Genomic DNA, 15,702 nt, shown 5'->3' with positions numbered 1-15,702 from the left:
GTGCCCCTTTGGATCAACATGTTTGTATCTTTAGGGTAAAAGCCTAGTAGTGCAATTGCTCGTTGGTAGGGTAACTCTATTTTTAACTTCTTGTGGAACCTCCATATTGTTTTCCAGAGTGGCTGTACCAGCTTGCATTCCCACCAACAGTGTAACAGAACACAGGCAGCAACCTCTTTGACTTCAGCCACAGCAACTTCTTAGTAGACACAACTCCAAAGGCAAGGGAAACACAAACAAAAATGAACTATTGAGACTTCATAAAGATAAGCTTCTGCACAGCAAAGGAAACAGTCAACAAAACTAAAAGGCAACTTAAGGAATGGGAGAAGATATTTGCAAATGACGCATCAGACAAAGGGCTATTATCGAAGATCTATAAAGAACTTATCAAACTCAACACCCAAAAAACAAGTAATCCAGTCAAGAAATGGGCAGAAGACATAAACAGACATTTCTCCAAAGAAGACATACAAATGGCCAACAGACACATGAAAAATGCTCCACATCACTTGGCATCAGAGAAATACAAGTCAAAGTCAAAACAAGATACCACCTCACACCAGTCAGAATGGCTAAAATTAACAAGTCAGGAAATGACAGATGTTGGTGAGAATGCAGAGAAAGGGGAATCAACATCTTTTGTTTCTTGTACTATTGATTTTAGCCATTCTGATAAGGGCGAGGTGATTATTTTATTGTAGTTTTGATTTGTATTTCTCTGATGATCAGTAATATTGAGCATCTTTTCATGTACTTATTGGCTATCTGTATGTCTTCTTTGGAGAAATGTCTGCTGTCTTCAGCCCATTTTTAAATTGGATTTTTGGGTGTGTGTGTGTGTGTGTGTGTGTGTGTGTGTGTGTGTTGAGTGGTATAAGTTATTTATATATTTTGGATACTAATCCTTTCTTGAATATGCCATTCGCAAATATCTTCTCTCATTCCACAGGTTGTTTTTTGTTGTTGTTTTGTTTTGTTGGTTGTTTCGTTTGCTGTGCAGAAGCTTTTTATTTTGATGTAGTCCCAATAGTTTATTTTTGCTTTTATTTCCCTTGCCTCAGGAGACATCTCTAAAAAAATGTTTATGGCCAATGTCAGAGAAATTACTACCTGTGCTCTCTTCTAGGATTTTTATATATATATAATGTCATATAATCTTCAGATAGTGGAAGTTTTACTTCTTTCTTACCAATTTGGATCCTTTTATTTCTTTTTGTTTCCTGATTTCTGTGGCTAGGACTCCCAGTACTATGTTGAATGAAAGTGGGGAGAATGGGCATCCTTGTCTTATTCCTGATCTTAGAGGAAAAGCTCTTAGTTTTTCATCATTGAGTATGATATTAGGTGTGCTTTTTTTCATGTATGACTTTATTATATTAAGGTATGAATGGATGTTGTACTTTGTCAAATGCTTTTTCCACATCCATTGAAATGATCGTATGATTTTTATCCTTTTTCTTATTGACATGATGTGTCATCTTGATTGATTTGCAAATATTGACCCACACTTGCCTCCTGGGAATAATACCTGCTTGATTGTGATGAATGATTTTTTTAATGTATTCTGGGATTCTGTTTGCTAGTATTTTGTTGGAAATTGTTGCATGTGTGTTCATCAGAGGTATCGGTCTGTAATTTTCTTTTTTGGGGTTTTTTTTATCTGATTTTGTTATTGTGACAATGCTGGCCTCATAGACTAAATGTGAAAGTTTTCCTTCCTCTGCTACTTTTGGGGATAGTTTGAGAAGAATAGATATTAACTCTTGTAAATATTTGGTAGAATTTGCTTGTGAAGCTCTCTGGTCCTAGACTTGTTTGTTGGGAGTTTCTTGATTACTCATTCAATTTCATTGCTGGTAATCAGTCTGTTCAAATTGTCTATTTCTTCCTGTTTCATTTTATTAGGTTATCTGTTTCTAGGAATTCTCAGTTTCTTCTAGGTTGTCCAATTTGTTGGCATATGATTTTTCATAACATTCTATTACGATCATTTGTATTTTTTTGGTGTCAGTTGTTATTTCTCCTCTTCCATTGGTGGTTTTGTTTATTTGAGTCCCCCCCACCCCCACGCCCTGATGAGTCTGGTAGAAGTTTATCAATTTTGTTGATTTTTTCAAATAACCATTTCCTGGTTTCATTGATCTGTTCTATTGTGGGTTTTTTTTGTTTAAAAAAAACTAAAACTAAAAAGTTTCTATATCACTTATTTCTGCTCTCATCTTTATTATTTCCTTCTTTCTGCTGCTTTGGGGTTTTGTCCTTCTTTTTCTAGCTCCTTAGGTATAAGGTTAGGTTGTTTATTTGAGATTTTTCTTGCTTTTTGAGATTGGCCTATATTGCTATAAATTCCCTCTTAAAACAGTTTTGGCTGTATCACAAAGATTCAGGACCATTGTAGTTTCATTTTCATTTCTCTCCATTTACTTTTTTGTTTCTTCTTTGATTTCTTGGTGGACCCATTCATTGTTTACTAACATGTTATGTAACCTTAATGTATTTGTGCCATTTTCAGATTTTTCTTGTGGTTTATTTCTAGTTTCATAGAGTTATGGTCAGAAAAGGTGCATGATTTGACTTCAACATTTTTTTAATTTGTTGAAACTTGTTTCATGGTCTAATATGTGATCTAATCTGAGACAGTTGCATCTGCACTTGAAAAGAATTTGTATTCTGCTGTTTTAGGATGGAATTTTCTGAATATACCTGTTAAATCCATCTAGTCCACCTAGTCCAGTGTGTCATTCAAAGCTACTGTTTCCTTGTAGATTTTTGGTTTGGATGATCTATCCATTGATGTAAATGATGTGTTAAAGTCCCCTACTATTATTGTATTACTATCGATTAGTTCCTTTATGTTAGCCATTAATTGTTTTATGTATTTGGGTGCCCCCTTGGTGGGTACATATATATTTACAATTGTTATATCTTATTAGATTGTTATTATATAGTGTCCTTCTTTGTCTTTTGTTAAAGTCTATTTTGTCTCTTTCCACTGATTTGCTGCTCTAGTCTTTTAGTGATATAAGCAGTTATACACATGGGAGAGAACAATGTTAGGCTATTGTAAATGGAAATGGAGTACCCATTTAATCTCTTCTGTGAAGTCCAGATATTGCTTCCATGTCTGAATGAACCATGTAAGCAGGATTCAATTAAGGTGATTATGGTGAATTTCTATATAGACTGATTTTATAAAAATGTGGATTTAAGAACTTCACTTTATTTTTTAAAATAGCACTAAGGCTCATATATCTGCATCAATTATATGGGGCAAATGATTTCACACGTGATAAGATGGACCACTCTTTACATGATGATCTTTGTGTTTTGAAGAGAGTTTTGGAGTCAAAACCCACGGTTCTAGGTGGGGATGCTGTAGAGGCAGCTCTTTCCATATACCTTGAAAACTATACAACCAGCTGGGTCTCAAAAAACAGATTGCTATTGCAGAGTTTGCAAGATCTCTTCTTATTATTCCTAACACACTGGCACTTAATGCTGCCTCAAACTCCATAGATCTCATTGCAAAGTTAAGAGCTTTCTGAAATGAGGCTCAAGTTGACCCAGAATGCAAAAGTCTAAAATGAATTGGTCTTGATTTGGTCACTGGTAAACCTTGAGAGAACAAACAAACAGGGGTATTTGAACCAACCATAGTGAAAGTTAGAGTTTGAAATTTGTGACAGAAGCTTCAATTACTATTCTTCGAATTGGTGATCTTATCAAATTACACCTGGAAAGCAAAGATAAGCATGGAGGTTATAAAAATGTTTACTCAGGAGCCCTTGATGACTGATCTGATTTCTCTTTTATAACAATATTAGATGCCATTATCTTGTGTCTTGAGTATTGTACATTAGAAATAATGAGCTGTCAAAAAAAAAAAAAAGTCTAGTTTGTTACTAGTATTGGTACCCTGGCTTTCTTTTTCCATACATTTGCATGATAAATGCAAATCTCCATTCCCTCACTTTCAGTCTGCATGTCTCTTTAGGTCTGAAATGAGTCTCTTGTAGGCAGCATATAGATGGGTCTTATTTTTCTATCCATTCCATCACCCATGTCATTTGGAGAATTTAGTCCATTTGCATTGGAAGCAGTTATTGATATGTATTTATTGCCATTTTGTTACTTGTTTTGTGGTTGCTTTAATAGTTTTTCTCTGATCCTTTCTTCTCTTGCTCTCTTTCATAATTTGCTGGCTTTCTTTGGTAATATATTTGGATTCCTTTCTCATCTTTGCATATTTATTATGGGTTTTTGATTTGTGGTTACCATTAGATTGTATATAACATCTTATTCATATAACAGTCTATATTAATTTGATGGTTGCCTATATTTGAACTCATTATTTACTCCTCTTCCCCCACCTTTTAGTATATGGTGGCATGTACCTTTTATTTTGTGAATCCCTTCACTGATTTTTATAAGTAAATATATTTTTACTGCTTTGGGTTTTCTACTTTTCATACTCTTATGATCTTTCCTTTCCACTCAAAGAGTACACTTTAACATTTTTATAGGGCTGGTTTAGTAATCATGAATTCCTTTAGTTTGTTTGTCTGAGAAAATCCTTATCTCTTCTATTCTGAATGATAGCATTGATGGATAGAGTATTCTTGGCTGTGGATTTTTTTCCTTTCAGCATTTTGAATATATCATGCCACTCTCTTCTGGTCTGTGAAGTTTCTGCTGAAAAGTCCGCTGATAGATTTATGAGGTTTCCCTTGTATGTAACTGTCTTTTCTCTTCCTGCTTTTAAAAATTTTCTCTTTATCATTACTTTTTGCCATTTTAATTACTGTGTATTTTGGTGTGGACCTCCTCAGGTTGATTTTGTTGGGGAATCTCTGTACTTACTGGATCTGGATATCTGTGTCCTTCCCCAGATTAAGGATGTTTTCAGCTATTATTTCTCTTTCTTTTCTTTTCTTCTCTTCTTTTGTCTCTCTTTTCCTTTCTTTTTCCTTTTATTTTTGCTTTTATTAAATTCAATTAGCCAACATATAGTAGTACATCATCAGTTTTTGATATAGTGTTCAATGATCCATTAGTTGTGTATAACACCCAGTGCTCATCACTTAGTTCTTCAAATAAATTTTCTGCCCCATTTTCTCTTATTTCTTCTGGGATCCCTATAACAGTTGATGGAGTTGCTGGGTTCCCTAAGTCTATTTGCATTTTACATAATTTTTTTCCTCTTACCTGTTCAGCTTGATTACTCCATTATTCTGACTTCCAGGTCATACTAATTTGTTCCTCTGTTTACTTTAACCTACTATTTATTCTATCTAGTGTATTTTTAATTTCATTTATTGTGTTATTGTGTTCATCTCTGATTGGTTCTTTTTTTTTTTTTTATCTGTTTATGGTCTCACTGATGTCCTCCACTCTTGTCTCAAGTCCGGTGAATATCTTTATGATTATTACTTTAAATTCTCTACCAGGAATATTATTTATATGCATTTCACTTTGATCTCTTGCTGTGGTTTTGTCCTATTCTTTCATTTGGGACAGAATCCTGTGTCTCCTCATTTTTTTCTGACTTTCTGTGTCTGTTTCTCTGTGTATTAGGAAAGTCAGCTATGTTTCTTGCTCTTGAAAATAATGGCTGTATGAAGAAAACGTCCTGTAGTGCCCTGCAATGCAGTGTCCCCAGTTACCTAGAATCTAGTGCTTTGGGGGTTATCTCCTATGTATATTACATGCACCCTGCTGTTTTGTCCTGGTCGATTTTTCCTTCCGTACAGTCATCTGCAGAGGCTCTAATTGCCTGTTGTAGGCAGAGTTTGGTCCCCAGTTGGGGTCGGGTACCCAGAAGTAACAAGGTGTGCCTCAGGCTTCTGCAGGGCCTACTGCTGCCACTGCCACTGCCACCACCGCCACCACCAAAATGCATGGGTTGGGAGTTATGGTATTGGCACTGGCCTTCTGAGGGAGGGGACTTGTAGCATTGGGACTGAGGCAGGCATGACTGGGAAGGGTGGATCTGCTGAAGAGCTTGGGGGGTGGGGGCACTTGATGTAAGCAAGTTAGTGAACATGGGCACTGTGTGGTTCCTACAGGTGGCCATGTGCTTATGCTGAGGAGCAGGGGAGGGAGATATCACCTGACAGCTCTTTGTTCCTGGAGGAGTCTCCCTCTGAGATGAGTAAATAATTCTCCCTCCCATATGCTGCAGGAGTTTTTCAAACTGCTGCTTCTATCCTGTATCTCTGTGGGCTGTTTGTTATGCTGTCTCTTTAAGGTAGGGGACTAAGCTTCCTGTTGCCCTCCAGGCTCTTCCAGAACTAGGCCCACTGATTTTTAAAATTCTAGGCTTTAAGTCCCTTTGGTTGTAAGAACTCACAAAATCCAGCCCCTCTCACTTTCAAAGCCGTTATAGGGATTTGTGTTCCCATGCTAGCTCCTAGTGTGATAGTCTGTTTCTCACCCTTAGCCATGCCTGCAGCTCCCTCCCAACCACAGAGAGCCACAGTCCATTTCATTCCCCCACCACATCTCTATCCTTCCTACCCTCCTCGATGTGGCCTCTTCTCTACCTTTAATTGTGGAGTTTGTTTTGCCAGTCTTCTGGTTGTTTTCTGGATTATTTATACTGATGCAAGTGTTACCTAATTGTATCCATGGGCTGAGGTGAGCTTAAGGTCTTCCATCTCTGCCATTCTCCTAGCCTCTTTTCCATAGCTTAATTGTTAAATGAATAACATATGATTATTTTAATGCCAGTGTATATTTACATTATCATTTTTAGTGACTACAAAATATCTATTATAATTTAACAAAATCTCAAATAATGTGTGATCAAGTTTTCTGGGGGCAAGGACTTTTAGAAAATTCTTAAAATGAGATACTTATGCATGTATCTTTATGTAACTCCTGTTATTTCCTTAGGATAAACTATTGGTAATGAGATTGCTGGATCAAAGAGAAATCATTTTTAAAGTGATTGGCACATATTGAGAAATTGTTTCCCAGGGAGTTTGCATTTACCTGTGCTTCCAACAACAGTGTACCTGTTTCTTTATAAACTATTATTATTAAAAGTCATCATTCAGCTTTTTATTCCTGGCTAAACTGGTGAGTGGGAAATAATAGTACATTGAATTGGAATAAAGTTTCTACTTTAATTTTAAAATTATATGTATTCATTCACTATTTGATTATTACTTTTAATAATTAAATTCTGCAGCTCATGCTTGACTTCAATGGCATATCTAGACATACACATATTTTAGATATAAAACAATTACTTTTTCTAGCCTCTCAATTTCTGTCAAATTCAAAACATCCAATAGACTCTTAGTGGAGAAAATTTACGTTTGTTTAGGCCACTTGCTTTATCCATTGACAGAAAAAAGAAAAGATTAGATAGTAAAATAGTACTTTTATATCTTGTTTATATTTTGTTATTTATTGAGAGTTCTGTGTTCCATGTGCTGAATTAAACTTTTTACATGAATAGTCTATGTTTTCCTTACCCATTCTTATGTTGTAACAGTAAAGTATCCCCATTGTAAAAGGTGCCATGGCTCTAAGTGATAAAACCATAATTTGAATCCAAGTTTGTGTGGGACCAGAGTTTGAATTACTAATAACTGCAATATACTACTTTTTCTAAAGTGGTCTTATACTAATGATCATATGAATCAATTCTTTCTTGATGATGGAAGAAAGATAATTAATGTCATCACATGATACATCTGATAGCAATGTTTTATTCCCTCATCGGAAAGTTAAAGAATGAGAGGGGAGAGGATTGTCTGCTATTTTTCGCTTTCTTCAGTTTCTTTTCTTGCTGCCAGATTTCTGTTTAAGCCAGTCACTCAGGGCACAGTGGTTTGTGTGAGAGCTAATACTCTTCTTTTCCCATGGGCACTTGTCCATCCCTGTTCTGTTTCTCTTCATCTCTTCCTGGGGCAACATGTAATCTGCCAGGCCTAACTCATTATTCACCCTGGGGCCTGTATATTTGCCAGAAGTTAGAACACTGGCCTGTGTGGTTATGTGGTCCTTGGTCTCTGCCCTCTGGGAGTCTAGGGTAAGAGATCCTGTCACTTTGGAAAGGATTGATCCTGCTGTCTCTCAGGCCACCAGTCCTGTTCCATTGGACCACAAGCCAAGTTTTCTCCACATTCTATAGAAAGCAGTAGCATACCAGCCAAGATGTGGCTTGGGCTTCTGTTGTTTATAGACTTGCAGAGACCATGGAATGGGGGCATAACTGTCCACAAGTATCTCCAAATATTTCTTACAATTTAACCTTTGTTTTCCTTTATGGAAATAAATTTTCCACTGTGCAGATCTGAATCTGTAGCAACCCTTGCACAAAAGTGTATATTTTACCCTCATATTTTCCCATCTTTGAGACTAGCAGAATGGGAATTGTATATAGCCAGATTTATACTGATTTACACAACAAGAGGGACTGTGTTCGTTTGCTCCTTTCACAAATATTCAGTGCAGAATGAACGTATGCCAAACACAAGAAATAGAGGGGTGAATCAGACAGACTAGATGTTCCCTTCAAGGGATGGCAGTGGGGTAAGTAGGCAGCAATAACAAATAACCAAATAAATGAGATTTTTTATACATGCTATGAAATAAATAAAAGTAAGATGTTGCAATAAAAAGTGATGATTTAGGGTGGTGGGAAAGTCTACTTACAATTGAATGTCAGTGAGGAGGTGACATTTGAGCTGAGATTGAGTGACTAGAAGGCACCAGCTATGCAAAGATCTAGAAACAGACAACTCTAGAATGAGGGAACAACAATGACAAAACCTCCAGGGAGCAAAAGATTTTGGCCCATTCTAGGGGGGCAATGTGGCAAGAGCACAGGGAATGAAGGGTAAGGAGGGAGAAGTCACAGGTAAGGGCAAGTCAGATTGTGTGGGACCTAATGGGCCATGGAATTTAGATTTTATTTGAAATGCAATAGAAGATTACTGAAGAAATTTGATGTGCGAGTTTGAAAAACAAATCTGCTTCATGTTTTTTAAGCACTACTCTGACTTTTCTGTGGATTATAACGGAGCACAAGTAGAAGGGAGACAACTATCTGGGAGACTTTTGCAGGAATCGAAGCTGGAAATAACAGTGACTCAGACCAGGATGAAAATAGTGAAAATAAAGAGAAGTAGACAGATGTGGAATATGTTTTTTAGGTGGAATATGTTTGTTGGTGGATCATATGATAGTAATGATGATGTTGAGGTGAAGGAAATAGAAGAATCAAGAATAATTCTAGATTTTTCTCCTGAGCAATTGGGTAGAAAGTGACAACATTTACTGAGACAAGGAAGATTCAGGAAAGAACAATTATCAAGGAGTGGAAGTTAAGACCTCTGTTGGGCAGAATCATAATTGGTATTCCTTTAGATATCCAAGTGAGAATGTCAGTCAGGTATTTAGATTACATGGAATTTAGTTAAGATTAAAGACTCATCTTTTAATTAACTGAATCTGAAATTAAGAGAGTCTCAAATGAAAATATGTAGTTTTGTATTAGGAAAAAAACCCTCAATCTAGCATCTCTATTTCTGTCGGTGATGCCATTTTTTTCTCATTATGCAATGCCTTAGTCTATTTGGGCTGCTATAACAAAATGCCATAGACTGGGTGGCTTATAAACAACAGAAATTTATTTCTCATAGTTTGGGAGACTGGAAAGTCCAAGACCAACGAGATTATATACTTAAATACTTCACTAAGTAACAAAGCTAAACAGATGAAGTCTAGGTGGCGACTAAATGAAAGAAAGAGCATGGGCTTTGGAGACAGAAAGTTCTTAGGGATTTTGTGATTTTTCACTAAGAAAATGTGTATAAAAATTCTTTATACCCTATAAAGTACCACCCAGAATCATTCTTAGTATCAGAAATTTATAAATTGAAGCACTATTAAACTGAAGCACCATATTGCAAATTTTCATGGCTTGGCTATTACTATGCCTTTGTCTCTGGCCACATAGGACATTTTTCTTGTATTCTGAAATCCTTTCATTTCCAATAAGAATGTTTAGAATTAAAGAGCTGAAGTTTGTCACTGTTGAATTTATGTTTTATATTATCCCTTTGGGTTTTTTTTTTTAAGTTTATTTATTTTGTTCACCCTTTTTGAATTGGAAAAAAGGACACAGAAGTGTGAATTTGTGACAAGCACGTTCAGGCTCCTCTGAAGTATGTATCCTTAGACTCCTTTCTGAATCAATCTACCAAACACTTTCAACCAGCTTTTGAAGAAGCCTGATGGAAAACACTGACAGACTGCACCCTTAGAATCATGACAATTCACATGTCTTCTCAGCCTCTTTGAAGTTTTTAGCAGAAACTAGAGAAAGAAAAAAAAAAATCATGTGTCATATGTTGCTGTTTATTCACAAGAAATGAAACACTTAAGAATTTAGATAACATACATACGTGCTGCCTTGAATTTATGCTGACAATTTAAGCAGAGTGAAAGCAAAATATACAGCATCTGTGTGAAGAATATACACCAGTACTTAGGCAATGGACAGCCAGACAACTTGACAGTGTGGGCCAGATGAACCAGTATCCTGCAGGAGGCCCTAACAACATCTACTGCTCCAAGTGCATTTCACTTTCACTCTGCTGCTGTTGGACTAAACAGTGTCATAAAAATTAATGGCCTTCTCCAGGGCTGGCAGTGAAATTGCTGGTATTGTAGAAGGTGATTTTTTTAAAGTCGTTACAGCACACACCAGTAGAGTCTATTTCAGGTTTTCAGTCCAGTCCCTAAGGAACAAAGGTAGCTTTCAACAAAATGAAATCACAAGTAGAAATACACCATGATTTTCTGAGATTTTGTTTGTAGATTTTATAGATTTTTGTTTATAGATTTTCTGAGAGTATGTTAAGTAAAACACTTCACATATTTTTTGGTGAGAAGATATTTCTTTCACTAGTCTCCTGCCTGCTCTACCTCCCAACCCAAAGGGCAGACTGAAGAAGAGAGTTAAGTTCTTTACTACTGATTTAACTGGTTTTTGGTGTGAAGATTATCTTCTAATTATTATCACAAATGTGCTGTTTTATCTACGGAGTGGAGATAGTCTACAAAGAGACCAAATAGATTTAGCGAATTTTCTGCAGTTATTCTGAATTGCAGAAGAAAATAGTCCCACATAGATGAAATAGTTAAAGACAAAAAATTTATTTTTATGGAGGTATTCTGTTTACTAACTTAAGGAATAACAGGCTTATTATATCATCATTTTGTAACCTCAGGCAAATTAATGGTTCTAGGTAATGATCACCAATGATTAGTAACTTCTTAAAAGGAGGGGGGGAGAAAACCTTTACATTATAATACTTACGAGGTGTTTTGCCAAGAATATTAACTTTGAATCTGTTCATGCCTCTCTATATAAGTAATATTATATGGAAAATGTACCGAGCAGAGGAGCATGTTAAATGACAGCATGGGGATGTAATCAGCAAAAACAAAACTGCAAAAATTCTACAGAAAAAACAACCTACTCTCTTCAACAAATAAATTGAAGAAAACACAACAACCACAAACGACAACCAGTGAGGAAAGGAATTTATAGACTTAAAGGGATTTATATTGTGACATATAGACCTCATTTGCTTTCTGATTTCAATAAATTTAAGAAATGATTACAAATGGAAGAAATTTGAATTCTGACTGGACTATTTTATGACCTTATAAGACTGTTATTAGTTTTTACCTAAGAGTGGTATCATACATGAGAGCACTTGCTTTCAAACTTTTGGGTCTCAGGATCTCTTGCACTATAAAGAATCATTGAGGACCCTAAAGTTATTTTGTTTAAGTGGCTTGTGGCTATTGATATGCATGTGTTGTAAACTAAAACACAAAAATTAAAATAAAGTATTAATTAATTCATTTAAAATAAAAATAATAACCTAGTAAACATTAACATATTTTCTTAAGAATAGGTATATTTTTCAAAACAAGAAAAATAGAAGTGTGACATTATTTTACATTTTGTAAATCTTTAAAAAAACTTTATAGAAAACAGATGAATTCTAATATCTGCTTTTGCATTCGTTCCTTTGTGATATCACATGTCATGTAGCCTCTGGAAAACCTCACTGTCTACTCATGAGGATGAGAAAGAAAAAGGCAACCAACATCTTTATTATTTTGAAAATAAATTCCTAAAAGGGTGGTGGGGACCAACAGAGGTCAGCCAGACCATACTGTTAGAACTACTGTGTTAGAGATACATTCTGATGTATTCAAAATGAAAAAAAAAAATTTTTTTTTGATATTAACTTCATCATCTGGGGAAGGAGAGTAGCAAGTGACTGTATATTTGATACACTATTTTCTATAATTTGATAGTTATTCAAGCTGGATGAGGAATATATCAGATACATATTAAGCCCTTTCTGATGTTTAAGTTTACCATAACAAAAAGTGAGAAAAAAAAATTTAAAAAGCAAGTAAATAACTATAAGTGTTTTGCAAATGGGGCAATTACTTGACTTAATACAACTATAATTACAATAGTGCAAATTTTGGACAAGAGAAGTAGTAAACAGAAAGAGAAATAGTAATGCAGGTCTGCTAGCATTGTCCTTAGAAAAACATGAATGAATATACTGTGGGTGAGATAATATTTTAAATTAAGATTTTTTGAAAGATACATAGCTTTCATCCTTTAATTTACATTGTTTGATGTAATTTTGTCTTCAGAGTGTCAAGTTACAAAGTTAATGTAAGTTTTTAAAGTTGGACGAAATAGAGTTAAGAAATCGTAAGTTTTAATTTTTTAAGTTATAGTTTCTTGTAGTAGGAAAAAAATAACTATTGGTGAGAGAATTTCCCTCCAGAGAAAACATCAATTGTAAATGGTTTTACACATGAGTAATAACAAGCTTTCAATGAGCAGATCATCTAATCTTATATAAAATCTTTAAAAGTGTCAAGAAGTACTGGAAAGGGTCCCCAATTCATTCTATAATGCATAAATTTGAAATCACAACCACATAAGGTCAGAAGAAATGAGAAATACTGGCCTGGGATATAAGTGCAAAAATTCTGAATAGAAAATTAGCAAACTAAATATATAATAGTCTTCAAAGCACAAAATATATATGATGAAGTTAAAGTTTACCTATGGAACTCAAGGAAAATTTAATATCACAAAAAAATCTTTGAACATCATTCATCATATCAATAGATTAAAATAGAAAGCCTGTAAGACTACCTCAATAGATGTAAAAAAAAAAAGTCATGATAAAATCCTTGGTAAACTAAGATTGGGAAGGATGTCAGCAAGATGGAGGAATAGGATATCTCAGCAATTGTACCTCCCACAGAAACAATGATTTTTAACAATAGTCCCAGATGAGAATACCTTTATGGGAGGCCAAGAGTAAACCCAAGAAGTTCCAGCACCTTTGGTGGACCAAAAAAGCTGAGAGTAGATGCATTGAAAAAGAGAAGAGCAGTTTTCACTTCACCGATGTCACCCCTCAAGGAAGCACAACTCTGTGGGAAGAAAGTTCAGTTCTTGATTTTTCCCAAGGGGAAGAGTGACAGCAAAGTGTGCCCCCAGTTTTCCCCAATCATTTAGCATATTGTCCAAGAGGTCCATTTCTTTCTTGCCCTACCCAAAACACTGAAGGGATTGACATGGCTGAGAAATCTCAGGACCACTAGAAGCAGAGAGAAGGGTGGGGCTCACAGCACACAGGGGATCTTAACAATAGGCTGTGGATCCTTTAAACATGCTCAGGGTCTCCACTGAGTGCCCCACCCACACCTCTGTGGGACCCCTCATACGGGCACCCCACAGTGAGTAGATGCTCACTCTCTGTGTGCCCCCCTGTGACCAGCAACAGGCACGCCCCTGCCGACTGACCACAAAGAAAGCTCTTTGGATGGCGTTGAGTCATCACAGACCTTCCAGAAGCTCCCATGTGTAACACACAAACATCAGCAACTGGCTCAAATCTGTTGCATTGGGAGATGGCATACAACCTTGATACTTCAGGCACTTCCCTGGAGAAAATAAACAAAAGACTCAGTATGCAAGAGGGCTTTGCAGAATTAAAGGGAAGCATGCAATTCTAATCTTCCATCCAAAGAAGGAATAAGAACAGTGGAGCAGGGGCACCAGTAGAAAAGGTCTGAGAGACTACCAGAATCTCTAACCAGGCTGACTGGCTATGGCTTTTCTTGAAGCCAGTCAGTAAGATTAGAGAAGGTAACTACTTCTTCAAAAGTGAAGACAACAATACAGGCTTTAAATATATGAAGTAATGAAATCTATCAAGATTGAATCATCCATAAATAGAAAAATTGAACAGACCAATAATAAGTAAGAAGATTGGGTCAGTAATCAAAGACCTTATGACAAGGAAAAGCCCAGGATCAGATGGCTTCATAGGTGGATTATGCAAAAACTTAAAGAAGAATTAATACCAATCCTTTTCAAACTCTTCCAAAAAATTGAAGAGATGGGAACATTTCCAAACTCATTTTATGAGGCCAGCATACTGATACTGAAGCTCAACTATGAAACTACAAGAAATAAAAACTACAGGTCGTTGTGCCTCATGAACATTGTTGCAGAAATCCTCAATAAAATACTAACAAACCAAATTCAGCAGCACAATGAAAAATCATACACCATGACCAAACGGGTTTTATCCCTGGATTCAAGGATTGTTCAACATATGCAAACCAATCACTGTGATGTGCTATGTTAACAGAATGGAAGATAAAAAAATCACTTGAACATCTGAGTAGGTACAGAAAAAGCATTTGACAAAATTCACCATCTTTTCATGATAAAACCTCAACAGATTAGATACAGAATAACTATAATTCAACTTAATAAAGGCCATATATAACAAATCTACAACTAATATACTCAGTAGTGAAATGCTGAATGCTTTTCTTTTAAGATCAAGAACAAAACAAGGATGCTCACTTTCACCACTTCTATTCAATATTGTACTGGAAGTTGTAGTCAGAACAATTAGTCAAGGAAAAGAAAAGGCATCAAATTGGAAAGGAAGAAATGAAATAGTCTCTATTGCCAGATGACATGATCCTATGTATAGAAAACACTAAAGACTGCACCAAAAGCCCTCTCAGAATTAATAAGTAAATTCAAGAAATTGGCAGGATACAAAAATCAGTGTATAAAAATCAGTTCCATGTCTATACATGAACAACAAACTGTCTGAAAAAGAAATTAACAAAAAACAATTTGTACACTGAAAAAATTATAAAACATTAGTGAAGGAAATTGAAGACAATCCAAGTCAAAGATCTCTCATGTTCATAGATTTGAAGAATTAATATTAAAATACCTCTAACACTCAAAGAGATCTATAGATTTAATGCAATCTCTATTAAAATTCCAGTAACATTTTGCACACACACACCACCCTAAAATTCATGTTACCCCTAAAGACCCCAAATAACCAAAACAATCTTGAGCAAGAAGAAAAAAGCTAGAAGCATCATATTTTCTGATTTCAAAGTATTACAAAGCTATAAAGCAAAACAGTATGGTACTGGAATAAAAATAGACATATAGACCAATGAAACAGAATAGAGAGCCCTGAAATAAACCGACCATAGTCATCTAAACTTCAATATGGGCACCATGAATGCAAAATGAAGAAAAGACAGTCTCTTCACTAAGTGGTTTTGGGGAAACAGAATATC

The 15,702-nt window shown here is 35.5% G+C and overlaps 1 long non-coding RNA gene and 1 other non-coding gene across 3 annotated transcripts in view; both read left to right on the top strand.

Annotated features, from left to right (window-relative positions):
- LOC103673252 overlaps window positions 1-15,702 on the top strand; it is a 428,647-nt gene that overhangs the window by 216,719 nt on the left and 196,226 nt on the right. The gene's annotated exons all lie outside the window — the stretch shown is intronic.
- Window positions 2,989-3,118, top strand: LOC121100543. Its single transcript, XR_005832300.1, has one exon. It is a non-coding gene; the product is annotated as a small nucleolar RNA SNORA20 (small nucleolar RNA).

Source organism: Ursus maritimus, unplaced genomic scaffold (assembly GCF_017311325.1).
Source record: "Ursus maritimus isolate PB19 unplaced genomic scaffold, ASM1731132v1 scaffold_4, whole genome shotgun sequence".
Lineage (NCBI taxonomy): Eukaryota > Metazoa > Chordata > Mammalia > Carnivora > Ursidae > Ursus > Ursus maritimus.
This window is presented reverse-complemented; position numbering and strand designations above follow the sequence as displayed.